Source organism: Anas platyrhynchos, chromosome 20 (assembly GCF_047663525.1).
Source record: "Anas platyrhynchos isolate ZD024472 breed Pekin duck chromosome 20, IASCAAS_PekinDuck_T2T, whole genome shotgun sequence".
In the NCBI taxonomy this organism is placed as follows: Eukaryota; Metazoa; Chordata; class Aves; order Anseriformes; family Anatidae; genus Anas; species Anas platyrhynchos.
The window spans coordinates 12,877,497-12,893,678 of NC_092606.1; positions in this window are offsets into that span (position 1 = coordinate 12,877,497).

A 16,182-nucleotide genomic window follows, 5' to 3' on the forward strand; every position below is an offset into this window, starting at 1 on the left:
AGTGCCCCCAGAGGAAGGCTTTGGGTACAAGTGAACTCCCCAGGGGAGCCTTTATGCAGCCCCACATGCAACTGGCCCCTCCGGGTTCACTCTTTCACCGCAAGCCTAAATATAGCCCTAGCACGCCTGGCAGTCGACTGAAAGCTCGGGCCACAGAAAATGTGTTACGAGCCCCATTCGCCCATCTAAAAGTGCCCCCAGAGGAAGGCTTTGGGTACATCTGAACTCCCCAGGGGAGCCTTTACACAGCCCCACATGCAACTGGACCCTCCGTGTTCGCTCTTTACAGCAACCCTAAATATAACCCTAGCCAGCATGGCAGAAGACTGAAAACTCGGGCCACAGAAAAAGCGTTTCAAGCCCCTTTCGCCCATCCAGAAGTGCCCCCAAAGGAAGGCTTTGGGTACAACTGAACTCCCCAGGGGAGCCTTTATGCAGCCCCACATGCAACTGGACCGTCCGCGTTCACTCTTTCACCGCAAGCCTAAATATAGCCCTAGCATGCCTGGCAGTCGACTAAAAGTTCGAGCAACAGAAAATGTATTACGAGCCCCATTCTCCCATCCAAATGTGCCCCGAAAGGAAGGCTTTGGGTACATCTGAACTCCCCAGGGGAGACTTTACGCAGCCCCACATGCAACTGGACCCTAAGTGTTCGCTCTTTACAGCAACCCTAAATATAACCCTAGCCAGCATGGCAGAAGACTGAAAACTCGGGCCACAGAAAAAGAGTTTCAAGCCCCATTTACCCATCCAGAAGTGCCCCCAAAGGAAGGCTTTGGGTACAACTGAACTCCGCAGGGGAGCCTTTATGCAGCCCCACATGCAACTGGACCCTCCGCGTTCACTCTTTCACCGCAAGCATAAGTATAGCCCTAGCACGCCTGGCAGTCGACTGAAAGTTCGAGCCACAGAAAATGTGTTACGAGCCCCATTCGCCCATCCAAAAGTGCCCCCAAAGGAAGGCTTTGGGTACAACTGGACTCCCCAGGGGAGCCTTAACGCAGCCCCACATGCAACTGGACCCTCCGTATTTTCTCTTTCACAGCAACCCTAAATATAGCCCTGGCCCGCCTGGCAGTCGACTGAAAACTCGGGCCCCAGAAAATGCATTAAAAGCCTAATTCGCCCATCCAAAAGTGCCCCCAGAGGAAGGCTTTGGGTACAACTGAACTCCCCAGGGGAGCCTTTACGCAGCCCCACATGCAACTGGACCCTCCGGGTTCACTCTTTCACCGCAAGCCTAAATATAGCCCTCGGCGCAATGGGAGAAGACTGAAAAAGCGGGCCTCAGAAAACGCATTGCGATTCCCCTTGGACCATCCCAACGTGCCCCCAAAGGAAGGCTTTGGGTACAACTGGACTCCCCACGGGAGCCTTTATGCAGCCCCACATGCAACTGGACCCTCCGTATTCGCTCTTTCACAGCAACCCTAAATATAGCCCTGGCCCGCCTGGCAGTCGACTGAAAACTCGGGCCCCAGAAAAACTGTTAAAAGCCTAATTCGCCCATCCAAAAGTGCCCCCAGAGGAAGGCTTTGGGTACAAGTGAACTCCCCAGGGGAGCCTTTACGCAGCCCCACATGCAACTGGACCCTCCTTGTTCACTGTTTACGAGCAACCCTAAATATACCCCAAGCCACCATGGCAGAGGACTGAAAACTCGGGCTCCAGAAAAAGCGTTTCAAGCCCCATTCACCCATCCAGAAGTGCCCCCAAAGGAAGGCTTTGGGTACAACTGAACTCCCCAGGGGAGCCTTTATGCAGCCCCACATGCAACTGGACCCTCCGGGTTCACTCTTTCACCGCAAGCCTAAGTATAACCCTAGCACGCCTGGCAGTCGACTGAAAGTTCGAGCCACAGAAAATGTGTTACGAGCCCCATTCACCCATCCAAAAGTGCCCCCAAAGGAAGGCTTTGGGTACATCTGAACTCCCCAGGGGAGCCTTTATGCAGCCCCACATGCAACTGGACCCTCCGTGTTCGCTCTTTACAGCAACCCTAAATATAACCCTAGCCAGCATGGCAGAAGACTGAAAGCTCGGGCCACAGAAAAAGCGTTTCAAGCCACTTTCGCCCATCCAGAAGTGCCCCCAAAGGAAGGCTTTGGGTACAACTGGACTCCCCAGGGGAGCCTTTATGCAGCCCCACATGCAACTGGACCCTCCTTTTTCACTGTTTACGAGCAACCCTAAATATACCCCTAGCCACCATGGCAGAAGACTGAAAACTCGGGCTCCAGAAAATGCGTTTCAAGCCCCATTCACCCATCCAGAAGTGCCCTGAAAGGAAGGCTTTGGGTAGAAGTGAACTCCCCAGGGGAGCCTTTATGCAGCCCCACATGCAACTGGACCCTCCGGGTTCACTCTTTCACCGCAAGCCTAAATATAGCCCTAGCACGCCTGGCAGTCGACTGAAAGCTCGGGCCACAGAAAATGTGTTACGAGCCCCATTCGCCCATCCAAAAGTGCCCCCAAAGGAAGGCTTTGGGTACATCTGAACTCACCAAGGGAGCCTTTATGCAGACCCACATGCAACTGGACCCTCCGCGTTCACTCTTTCACCATAAGCCTAAATATAGCCCTCGGCACAATGGGAGAAGACTGAAAAAGCGGGCCTCAGAAAACGCATTGCGATTCCCCTTGGACCATCCCAAAGTGCCCCCAATGGAAGGCTTTGGGTACAAGTGAACTCCCCAGGGGAGCCTTTATGCAGCCCCACATGCAACTGGACCCTCCGTATTCGCTCTTTCACAGCAACCCTATATATAACCCTGGCCCGCATGGCAGACGACTGAAAAATCGGGCCCCAGAAAACGTGCTACAAGCCCCATTTGACCATCCAAAAGTGCCCCCAAAAGAAGGCTTTGGGTACAACTGAACTCCCCAGGGGAGCCTTTATGCAGGCCCATACGCAACTGGACCCCCCGTGTTCGCTGTTTACAAGCAACCCTAAATATAATACTAGCCAGCATGGCAGAAAACTGAAAACTCGGGCCCCAGAAAAACTGTTAAAAGCCTAATTCGCCCATCCAAAAGTGCCCCCAGAGGAAGGCTTTGGGTACAAGAGAACTCCCCAGGGGAGCCTTTATGCAGCCCCACATGCAACTGGACCCTCCGGGTTCACTCTTTCACAGCAAGCCTAAATATAGCCCTGGCCCGCCTGGCAGTCGACTGAAAATTCGGGCCCCAGAAAATGCGTTAAAAGCCTAATTCGCTCATCCAAAAGTGCCCCCAGAGGAAGGCTTTGGGTACAAGTGAACTCCCCAGGGGAGCCTTTACGCAGCCCCACATGCAACTGGACCCTCCTTGTTCACTGTTTACGAGCAACCCTAAATATACCCCTAGCCACCATGGCAGAAGACTGAAAACTCGGGCTCCAGAAAATGCGTTTCAAGCCCCATTCACCCATCCAGAAGTGCCCCCAAAGGAAGGCTTTGGGTACAAGTGAACTCCCCAGGGGAGCCTTTATGCAGCCCCACATGCAACTGGACCCTCCGGGTTCACTCTTTCACCGCAAGCCTAAATATAGCCCTCGGCGCAATGGGAGAAGACTGAAAAACAGGCCTAAGAAAACGCATTGCGATTCACCTTGGACCATCCCAAAGTGCCCCCAAAGGAAGGCTTTGGGTACAACTGGAGTCTCCAGGGGAGCCTTAACGCAGCCCCACATGCAACTGGACCCTCCGTATTCGCTCTTTCACACCAACCCTGAATATAGCCCTGGCCCACCTGGCAGTCGACTGAAAACTCGGGCCCAAGAAAAACTGTTAAAAGCCTAATTCGCCCATCCAAAAGTGCCCCCAGAGGAAGGCTTTGGGTACAAGTGAACTCCCCAGGGGAGCCTTTATGCAGCCCCACATGCAACTGGCCCCTCCGGGTTCACTCTTTCACCGCAAGCCTAAATATAGCCCTAGCACGCCTGGCAGTCGACTGAAAGCTCGGGCCACAGAAAATGTGTTACGAGCCCCATTCGCCCATCTAAAAGTGCCCCCAGAGGAAGGCTTTGGGTACATCTGAACTCCCCAGGGGAGCCTTTACACAGCCCCACATGCAACTGGACCCTCCGTGTTCGCTCTTTACAGCAACCCTAAATATAACCCTAGCCAGCATGGCAGAAGACTGAAAACTCGGGCCACAGAAAAAGAGTTTCAAGCCCCATTTACCCATCCAGAAGTGCCCCCAAAGGAAGGCTTTGGGTACAAGTGAACTCCCCAGGGGAGCCTTTACGCAGCCCCACATGCAACTGGACCCTCCTTCTTCACTGTTTACGAGCAACCCTAAATATACCCCTAGCCACCATGGCAGAAGACTGAAAACTCGGGCCCCAGAAAAAGCGTTTCAAGCCCCATTCACCCATCCAGAAGTGCCCCCAAAGGAAGGCTTTGGGTTCAAGTGAACTCCCCAGGGGAGCCTTTACGCAGCCCCACATGCAACTGGACCCTTCTTGTTCACTGTTTACGAGCAACACTAAATATACCCCTAGCCAGCATGGCAGAAGACTGAAAACTCGGGCCACATAAAAAGCGTTTCAAGCCCCATTTACCCATCCAGAAGTGCCCCCAAAGGAAGGCTTTGGGTACAACTGGACTCCCCACGGGAGCCTTTATGCAGCCCCACATGCAACTGGACCCTCCGGGTTCACTCTTTCACCGCAAGCCTAAATATAGCCCTGGCCCGCCTGGCAGTCGACTGAAAACTCAGGCCACAGAAAATGCATTAAAAGCCTAATTCGCCCATCCAAAAGTGCCCCCAGAGGAAGGCTTTGGGTACAACTGAACTCCCCAGGGGAGCCTTTACGAAGCCCCACATGCAACTGGACCCTCCTTGTTCACTGTTTACGAGCAACTCTAAATATACCCCTAGCCATCATGGCAGAAGACTGAAAACTCGGGCTCCAGAAAATGCGTTTCAAGCCCCATTCACCCATCCAGAAGTGCCCCCAAAGGAAGGCTTTGGGTACAAGTGAACTCCCCAGGGGAGCCTTTATGCAGCCCCACATGCAACTGGACCCTCCGGGTTCACTCTTTCACCGCAAGCCTAAATATAGCCCTAGCACGCCTAGCAGTGGACTGGAAGCTCGGGCCATAAAAAAGCGTTTCAAGCTCATTTAGCCCATACAGAAGTGCCCCCAAAGGAAGGCTTTGGGTACAACTGAACTCCCCAGGGGAGCCTTAACGCAGCCCCACATGCAACTGGACCCTCCGTGTTCGCTCTTTACAGCAACCCTAAATATAACCCTAGCCAGCATGGCAGAAGACTGAAAACTCGGGCTCCAGAAAATGTGTTTCAAGCCCCATTTACCCATCCACAAGTGCCCCCAAAGGAAGGCTTTGGGTACAGCTGAACTCCCCAGGGGAGCCTTTATGCAGCCCCACATGCAACTGGACCCTCCGCGTTCACTCTTTCACCGCAAGCCTAAATATAGCCCTCGGCGCAATGGGAGAAGACTGAAAAAGCGGGCCTCAGAAAACGCATTGCGATTCCCCTTGGACCATCCCAAAGTGCCCCCAAACAAAGGCTTTGGGTACAACTGGACTCCCCAGGGGAGCCTTAACGCAGCCCCACATGCAACTGGACCCTCCGTATTCGCTCTTTCACAGCAACCCTAAATATAGCCCTGGCCAGCATGGAAGAAGACTGAAAACTCAGGGCCAGAAAATGCATTAAGAGCCTAATTCGCCCATCCAAAAGTGCCCCCAGAGGAAGGCTTTGGGTACAAGTGAACTCCCCAGGGGAACCTTTACGCAGCCCCACATGCAACTGGACCCTCCTTGTTCACTGTTTACGAGCAACCCTAAATATACCCCTAGCCACCATGGCAGAAGACTGAAAACTCGGGCTCCAGAAAATGCGTTTCAAGCCCCATTCACCCATCCAGAAGTGCCCCCAAAGGAAGGCTTTGGGTACAAGTGAACTCCCCAGGGGAGCCTTTATGCAGCCCCACATGCAACTGGACCCTCCGCGTTCACTCTTTCACCGCAAGCCTAAATATAGCCCTCGGCGCAATGGGAGAAGTCTGAAAAAGCGGGCCTCAGAAAACGCATTGCGATTCCCCTTGGACCATCCAAAAGAGCCCCCAAAGGAAGGCTTTGGGTACAACTGGACTCCCCAGGGGAGCCTTAACGCAGCCCCACATGCAACTGGACCCTCCGTATTCGCTCTTTCACAGCAACCCTAAATATAGCCCTGGCCCGCCTGGCAGTCGACTGAAAACTCGGGCCCCAGAAAATGCATTAAAAGCCTAATTCGCCCATCCAAAAGTGCCCCCAGAGGAAGGCTTTGGGTACAACTGAACTCCCCAGGGGAGCCTTTACGCAGCCCCACATGCAACTGGCCCCTCCGGGTTCACTCTTTCACCGCAAGCCTAGATATAGCCCAAGCACGCCTGGCAGTCGACTGAAATCTCGGGCCACAGAAAAAGCGTTTCAAGCCCCTTTCGCTTATCCAGAAGTGCCCCCAAAGGAAGGCTTTGGGTACAACTGGACTCCCCACGGGAGCCTTTATGCAGCCCCACATGCAACTGGACCCTCCGGGTTCGCTGTTTACAAGCAACCCTAAATATAACACTAGCCAGCATGGCAGAAAACTGAAAACTCGGGCTCCAGAAAAACTGTTAAAAGCCTAATTCGCCCATCCAAAAGTGCCCCCAGAGGAAGGCTTTGGGTACAACTGAATTCCCCAGGGGAGGCTTTATGCAGCCCCACATGCAACTGGACCCTCCGGGTTCACTCTTTCACAGCAACCCTAAATATATCCCTGGCCCGCCTGGCAGTCGACTGAAAACTCGGGCCCCACAAAATGCCTTAAAAGCCTAATTCGCCCATCCAAAAGTGCCCCCAGAGGAAGGCTTTGGGTACAACTGAACTCCCCAAGGGAGCCATTACGCAGCCCCACATGCAACTGGACCCTCCTTGTTCACTGTTTACGAGCAACCCTAAATATACCCCTAGCCACCATGGCAGAAGACTGAAAACCTGGGCTCCAGAAAATGCGTTTCAAGCCCCATTCACCCATCCAGAAGTGCCCCCAAAGGAAGGCTTTGGGTACAAGTGAACTCCCCAGGGGAGCCTTTATGCAGCCCCACATGCAACTGGACCCTCCTAGTTCACTGTTTACGAGCAACCCTAAATATACCCCTAGCCACCATGGCAGAAGACTGAAAACTCGGGCTCCAGAAAATGCGTTTCAAGCCCCATTTACCCATCCACAAGTGCCCCCAAAGGAAGGCTTTGGGTACAGCTGAACTCCCCAGGGGAGCCTTTATGCAGCCCCACATGCAACTGGACCCTCCGGATTCACTCTTTCACCGCAAGCCTAAATGTAGCCCTCCGCGCAATGGGAGAAGACTGAAAAAGCGGGCCTAAGAAAACGCATTGCGATTCTCTTGGACCATCCAGAAGTGCCCCCAAAGGAAGGCTTTGGGTACAACTGGACTCCCCAGGGGAGCCTTAACGCAGCCCCACATGCAACTGGACCCTCCGTATTCGCTCTTTCACAGCAACCCTAAATATAGCCCTGGCACGCCTGGCAGTCGACTGAAAACTCGGGCCCCAGAAAATGCATTAAAAGCCTAATTCGCCCTTTTAAAAGTGCCCCCAGAGGAAGGCTTTGGGTACAAGTGAACTCCCCAGGGGAGCCTTTATGCAGCCCCACATACAACTGGACCCTCCTTGTTCACTGTTTACGAGCAACCCTAAATATACCCCTAGCCACCTTGGCAAGAGACTGAAAACTCGGGCTCCAGAAAATGCGTTTCAAGCCCCATTCACCCATCCAGAAGTGCCCCCAAAGGAAGGCTTAGGGTACAACTGAACTCCCCAGGGGAGCCTTTATGCAGCCCCACATGCAACTGGACCCTCCGGGTTCACTCTTTCACAGCAACCCTAAATATAGCCCTAGCACGCCTGGCAGTCGACTGAAAGCTCGGGCTCCGGAAAATGTGTTACGAGCCCCATTCGCCTATCCAAAAGTGCCCCCAAAGGAAGGCTTTGGGTACATCTGAACTCCCCAGGGGAGCCTTTACGCAGCCCCACATGCAACTGGACCCTCCGGGTTCGCTCTTTACAGCAACCCTAAATATAACGCTAGCCAGCATGGCAGAAGACTGAAAACTCGGGCCACAGAAAAAGCGTTTCAAGCCCCATTCACCCATCCAGAAGTGCCCCCAAAGGAAGGATTTGGGTACAACTGAACTCCCCAGGGGAGCCTTTATGCAGCCCCACATGCAACTGGACCCTCCGGGTTCACTCGTTCACCGCAAGCCTAAATATAGCCCTGGCCCGCCTGGCTGTCGACTGAAAACTCGGGCCCCAGAAAATGCGTTAAAAGCCTAATTCGCCCATCCAAAAGTGCCCCCAAAGGAAGGCTTTGGGTACAACTGGACTCCCCAGGGGAGCCTTAACGCAGCCCCACATACAACTGGACCCTCCGTATTCGCTCTTTCACAGCAACCCTAAATATAGCCCTGGCACGCCTGGCAGTCGACTGAAAACTCGGGCCCCAGAAAAACTGTTAAAAGCCTAATTCGCCCATCCAAAAGTGCCCCCAGAGGAAGGCTTTGGGTACAAGAGAACTCCCCAGGGGAGCCTTTATGCAGCACCACATGCAACTGGACCCTCCTTGTTCACTGTTTACGAGCAACCCTGAATATACCCCTAGGCACCATGGCAGAAGACTGAAAACTCGGGCTCCAGAAAATGCGTTTCAAGCCCCATTCACCCATCCAGATGTGCCGCTAAAGGAAGGCTTTGGGTACAACTGAACTCCCCAGGGGAGCCTTAACGCAGCCCCACATGCAACTGGACCCTCCGTATTTGCTCTTTCACAGCAACCCTAAATATAGCGCTGGCCAGCCTGGCAGTCGACTGAAAACTCGGGCCCCAGAAAATGCATTAAAAGCCTAATTCGCCCATCCAAAAGTGCCCACAAACGACGGCTTTGGGTACAACTGAACTCCCCAGGGGAGCCTTTATGAAGCCCCACATGCAACTGGACCCTCCGGGTTCACTCTTTCCCCGCAAGCCTAAATATAGCCCTCGGCGCAATGGAGAAGACTGAAAAAGCGGGCCTAAGAAAACGCATTGCGATTCCCCTTGGACCATCCCAAAGTGCCCCCAAAGGAAGGCTTTGGGTACAACTGGACTCCCCAGGGGAGCCTTAACGCAGCCCCACATGCAACTGGACCCTCCGTATTCGCTCTTTCACAGCAACCCTAAATATAGCCCTGGCACGCCTGGCAGTCGACTGAAAACTCGGGCCCCAGAAAAACTGTTAAAAGCCTAATTCGCCCATCCAAAAGTGCCCCCAGAGGAAGGCTTTGGGTACAACTGAACTCCCCAGGGGAGCCTTTATGCAGCCCCACATACAACTGGACCCTCCTTGTTCACTGTTTACGAGCAACCCTAAATATACCCCTAGCCACCTTGGCAGAAGACTGAAAACTCGGGCTCCAGAAAATGCGTTTCAAGCCCCATTCACCCATCCAGAAGTGCCCCCAAAGGAAGGCTTAGGGTACAACTGAACTCCCCAGGGGAGCCTTTATGCAGCCCCACATGCAACTGGACCCTCCGGGTTCACTCTTTCACAGCAACCCTAAATATAGCCCTAGCACGCCTGGCAGTCGACTGAAAGCTCGGGCTCCGGAAAATGTGTTACGAGCCCCATTCGCCTATCCAAAAGTGCCCCCAAAGGAAGGCTTTGGGTACATCTGAACTCCCCAGGGGAGCCTTTACGCAGCCCCACATGCAACTGGACCCTCCGGGTTCGCTCTTTACAGCAACCCTAAATATAACGCTAGCCAGCATGGCAGAAGACTGAAAACTCGGGCCACAGAAAAAGCGTTTCAAGCCCCATTCACCCATCCAGAAGTGCCCCCAAAGGAAGGCTTTGGGTACAACTGAACTCCCCAGGGGAGCCTTTATGCAGCCCCACATGCAACTGGACCCTCCGGGTTCACTCGTTCACCGCAAGCCTAAATATAGCCCTTGCCCGCCTGGCTGTCGACTGAAAACTCGGGCCCCAGAAAAACTGTTAAAAGCCTAATTCGCCCATCCAAAAGTGCCCCCAGAGGAAGGCTTTGGGTACATCTGAACTCCCCAGGGGAGCCTTTATGCAGCCCCACATGCAACTGGACCCTCCTTGTTCACTGTTTACGAGCAACCCTGAATATACCCCTAGCCACCATGGCAGAAGACTGAAAACTTGGGCTCCAGAAAATGCGTTTCAAGCCCCATTCACCCATCCAGATGTGCCGCTAAAGGAAGGCTTAGGGTACAACTGAACTCCCCAGGGGAGCCTTTATGCAGCCCCACATGCAACTGGACCCTCCGTGTTCGCTCTTTACAGCAACCCTAAATATAACCCTAGCCAGCATGGCAGAAGACTGAAAGCTCGGGCCACAGAAAAAGCGTTTCAAGCCCCATTCACCCATCCAGAAGTGCCCCCAAAGGAAGGCTTTGGGTACAAGTGAACTCCCCAGGGGAGCCTTTATGCAGCCCCACATGCAACTGGACCCTCCTTGTTCACTGTTTACGAGCAACCCTGAATATACCCCTAGCCACCATGGCAGAAGACTGAAAACTCGGGCTCCAGAAAATGCGTTTCAAGCCCCATTCACCCATCCAGAAGTGCCCCCAAAGGAAGGCTTTGGGTACAACTGAACTCCCCAGGGGAGCATTTATGCAGCCCCACATGCAACTGGACCCTCCGGATTCGCTCTTTACAGCAACCCTAAATATAACCCTAGCCAGCATACAGAAGACTGAAAGCTCGGGCCACAGAAAAAGCGTTTCAAGCCCCTTCGCCCATCCAGAAGTGCCCCCAAAGGAAGGCTTTGGGTACAACTGAACTCCCCAGGGGAGCCTTAACGCAGCCCCACATGCAACTGGACCCTCCGTATTTGCTCTTTCACAGCAACCCTAAATATAGCGCTGGCCAGCCTGGCAGTCGACTGAAAACTCGGGCCCCAGAAAATGCATTAAAAGCCTAATTCGCCCATCCAAAAGTGCCCACAAACGACGGCTTTGGGTACAACTGAACTCCCCAGGGGAGCCTTTATGAAGCCCCACATGCAACTGGACCCTCCGGGTTCACTCTTTCTCCGCAAGCCTAAATATAGCCCTCGGCGCAATGGGAGAAGACTGAAAAAGCGGGCTTAAGAAAACGCATTGCGATTCCCCTTGGACCATCCCAAAGTGCCCCCAAAGGAAGGCTTTGGGTACAACTGGACTCCCCAGGGGAGCCTTAACGCAGCCCCACATGCAACTGGACCCTCCGTATTCGCTCTTTCACAGCAACCCTAAATATAGCCCTGGCATGCCTGGCAGTCGATTGAAAACTCGGGCCCCAGAAAAACTGTTAAAAGCCTAATTCGCCCATCCAAAAGTGCCCCCAGAGGAAGGCTTTGGGTACAAGAGAACTCCCCAGGGGAGCCTTTATGCAGCCCCACATGCAACTGGACCCTCCTTGTTCACTGTTTACGAGCAACCCTGAATATACCCCTAGCCACCATGGCAGAAGACTGAAAACTTGGGCTCCAGAAAATGCGTTTCAAGCCCCATTCACCCATCCAGATGTGCCCCAAAGGAAGGCTTAGGGTACAACTGAACTCCCCAGGGGAGCCTTTATGCAGCCCCACATGCAACTGGACCCTCCGCGTTCACTCTTTCACCGCAAGCATAAGTATAGCCCTAGGACGCCTGGCAGTCGACTGAAAGTTCCAGCCACAGAAAATGTGTTACGAGCCCCATTCGCCCATCCAAAAGTGCCCCCAAAGGAAGGCTTTGGGTACATCTGAACTCCCCAGGGGAGCCTTTATGCAGCCCCACATGCAACTGGACCCTCCGTGTTCGCTCTTTACAGCAACCCTAAATATAACCCTAGCCAGCATGGCAGAAGACTGAAAGCTCGGGCCACAGAAAAAGCGTTTCAAGCCCCATTCACCCATCCAGAAGTGCCCCCAAAGGAAGGCTTTGGGTACAAGTGAACTCCCCAGGGGAGCCTTTATGCAGCCCCACATGCAACTGGACCCTTCTTGTTCACTGTTTACGAGCAACCCTAAATATACCCCTAGCCACCATGGCAGAAGACTGAAAACTGGGGCTCCAGAAAATGCGTTTCAAGCCCCATTCACCCATCCAGAAGTGCCCCCAAAGGAAGGCTTTGGGTACAACTGAACTCCCCAGGGGAGCCTTTATGCAGCCCCACATGCAACTGGACCCTCCCGGTTCACTCTTTCACCGTAAGCCTAAATATAGCCCTAGCACGCCTGGCAGTCGACTGAAAGTTCGAGCCACAGAAAATGTGTTACGAGCCCCATTCGCCCATCTAAATGTGCCCCCAAAGGAAGGCTTTGGGTACATCTGAACTCCCCAGGGGAGCCTTTATGCAGCCCCACATGAAACTGGACCCTCCGTGTTCGCTCTTTACAGCAACCCTAAATATAACCCTAGCCAGCATACAGAAGACTGAAAGCTCGGGCCACAGAAAAAGTGTTTCAAGCCCCTTTCGCCCATCCAGATGTGCCCCCAAATGAAGGCTTTGGGTACAGCTGAACTCCCCAGGGGAGCCTTTATGCAGCCCCACATGCAACTGGACCCTCCTTGTTCACTGTTTACGAGCAACCCTAAATATACCCCTAGCCACCATGGCAGAAGACTGAAAACTCGGGCTCCAGAAAATGCGTTTCAAGCCCCATTCACCCATCCAGAAGTGCCCCCAAAGGAAGGCTTTGGGTAGAAGTGAACTCCCCAGGGGAGCCTTTATGCAGCCCCACATGCAACTGGACCCTCCGGGTTCGCTTTTACAGCCACCCTAAATATAACCCTAGCCAGCATGGCAGAAGACTGAAAGCTCAGGCCACAGAAAAAGAGTTTCAAGCCCCTTTCGCCCATCCAGAAGTGCCCCCAAAGGAAGGCTTTGGGTACAAGTGAACTCCCCAGGGGAGCCTTTATGCAGCCCCACATGCAACTGGACCCTCCTTGTTCACTGTTTACGAGGAACCCTAAATATACCCCTAGCCACCATGGCAGAAGACTGAAAACTCGGGCTCCAGAAAATGCGTTTCAAGCCCCATTCACCCATCCAGAAGTGCCCCCAAAGGAAGGCTTTGGGTACAACTGAACTCCCCAGGGGAGCCTTTATGCAGCCCCACATGCAACTGGACCCTCCGTGTTCACTCTTTCACCGCAAGCCTAAATATAGCCCTCGGCGCAATGGGAGAAGACTGAAAAAGCGAGCCTCAGAAAACGCATTGGGATTCTCCTTGGACCATCCCAAAGTGCCCCCAAAGGAAGGCTTTGGGTACAACTGGACTCCCCAGGGGAGCCTTAACGCAGCCCCACATGCAACTGGACCCTCTGTATTCGCTCTTTCACAGGAACCCTATATATAGCCCTGGCCCGCCTGGCAGTCGACTGAAAACTCGGGCCCCAGAAAAACTGTTAAAAGCCTAATTCGCCCATCCAAAAGTGCCCCCAGAGGAAGGCTTTGGGTACAAGTGAACTCCCCAGGGGAGCCTTTACGCAGCCCCACATGCAACTGGACACTCCGTGTTCGCTCTTTACAGCAACCCCAAATATAACCCTAGCCAGCATGGCAGAAGACTGAAAATTCGGGCCACAGAAAAAGCGTTTCAAGCCCCTTTCGCCCATCCAAAAGTGCCCCCAGAGGAAGGCTTTGGGTACAAGTGAACTCCCCAGGGGAGCCTTTACGCAGCCCCACATGCAACTGGACCCTCCGTGTTCGCTCATTACAGCAACCCTAAATATAACCCTAGCCAGCATGGCAGAAGACTGAAAACTCGGGCCCCAGAAAACGTGCTACAAGCCCCATTCGACCATCCAAAAGTGCCCCCAAAGGAAGGCTTTGGGTACAACTGAACTCCCCAGGGGAGCCTTTACGCAGCCCCACATGCAACTGGACCCTCCTTGTTCACTGTTTACGAGCAACCCTAAATATACCCCTAGCCACCATGGCAGAAGACTGAAAATTCGGGCTCCAGAAAATGCGTTTCAAGCCCAATTCACCCATCCAGAAGTGCCCCCAAAGGAAGGCTTTGGGTACAAGTGAACTCCCCAGGGGAGCCTTAACGCAGGCCCACATGCAACTGGACCCTCCGTGTTCGCTCTTTACAGCAACCCTAAATATAACACTAGCAAGCATAGCAGAAGACTGAAAACTCGGGCCACAGAAAAAGAGTTTCAAGCCCCTTTCGCCCATCCAGAAGTGCCCCCAAAGGAAGGCTTTGGGTACAACTGAACTCCCCAGGGGAGACTTTACGTAGCCCCACATGCAACTGGACCCTCCGTGTTCGCTCTTTACAGCAACCCTAAATATAACCCTAGCCAGCATGGCAGAAGACTGAAAACTCGGGCCACAGAAAAAGAGTTTCAAGCCCCATTTACCCATCCAGAAGTGCCCCCAAAGGAAGGCTTTGGGTACAACTGAACTCCGCAGGGGAGCCTTTATGCAGCCCCACATGCAACTGGACCCTCCGCGTTCACTCTTTCACCGCAAGCATAAGTATAGCCCTAGCACGCCTGGCAGTCGACTGAAAGTTCGAGCCACAGAAAATGTGTTACGAGCCCCATTCGCCCATCCCAAAGTGCCCCCAAAGGAAGGCTTTGGGTACAACTGGACTCCCCAGGGGAGCCTTAACGCAGCCCCACATGCAACTGGACCCTCCGTATTTTCTCTTTCACAGCAACCCTAAATATAGCCCTGGCCCGCCTGGCAGTCGACTGAAAACTCGGGCCCCAGAAAATGCATTAAAAGCCTAATTCGCCCATCCAAAAGTGCCCCCAGAGGAAGGCTTTGGGTACAACTGAACTCCCCAGGGGAGCCTTTACGCAGCCCCACATGCAACTGGACCCTCCGGGTTCACTCTTTCACCGCAAGCCTAAATATAGCCCTCGGCGCAATGGGAGAAGACTGAAAAAGCGGGCCTCAGAAAACGCATTGCGATTCCCCTTGGACCATCCCAACGTGCCCCCAAAGGAAGGCTTTGGGTACAACTGGACTCCCCACGGGAGCCTTTATGCAGCCCCACATGCAACTGGACCCTCCGTATTCGCTCTTTCACTGCAACCCTAAATATAGCCCTGGCCCGCCTGGCAGTCGACTGAAAATTCGGGCCCCAGAAAAACTGTTAAAAGCCTAATTCGCCCATCCAAAAGTGCCCCCAGAGGAAGGCTTTGGGTACAAGTGAACTCCCCAGGGGAGCCTTTACGCAGCCCCACATGCAACTGGACCCTCCTTGTTCACTGTTTACGAGCAACCCTAAATATACCCCTAGCCACCATGGCAGAGGACTGAAAACTCGGGCTCCAGAAAAAGCGTTTCAAGCCCCATTCACCCATCCAGAAGTGCCCCCAAAGGAAGGCTTTGGGTACATCTGAACTCCCCAGGGGAGCCTTTATGCAGCCCCACATGCAACTGGACCCTCCGTGTTCGCTCTTTACAGCAACCCTAAATATAACCCTAGCCAGCATGGCAGAAGACTGAAAGCTCGGGCCCCAGAAAAAGCGTTTCAAGCCCCTTTCGCCCATCCAGAAGTGCCCCCAAAGGAAGGCTTTGGGTACAACTGGACTCCCCAGGGGAGCCTTTATGCAGCCCCACATGCAACTGGACCCTCCTTGTTCACTGTTTACGAGCAACCCTAAATATACCCCTAGCCACCATGGCAGAAGACTGAAAACTCGGGCTCCAGAAAATGCGTTTCAAGCCCCATTCACCCATCCAGAAGTGCCCCCAAAGGAAGGCTTTGGGTACAAGTGAACTCCCCAGGGGAGCCTTTATGCAGCCCCACATGCAACTGGACCCTCCTTGTTCACTGTTTACGAGCAACCCTAAATATACCCCTAGCCACCATGGCAGAAGACTGAAAACTCGGGCTCCAGAAAATGCGTTTCAAGCCCCATTCACCCATCCAGAAGTGCCCCCAAAGGAAGGCTTTGGGTAGAAGTGAACTCCCCAGGGGAGCCTTTATGCAGCCCCACATGCAACTGGACCCTCCGGGTTCGCTTTTACAGCCACCCTAAATATAACCCTAGCCAGCATGGCAGAAGACTGAAAGCTCAGGCCACAGAAAAAGAGTTTCAAGCCCCTTTCGCCCATCCAGAAGTGCCCCCAAAGGAAGGCTTTGGGTACAAGTGAACTCCCCAGGGGAGCCTTTATGCAGCC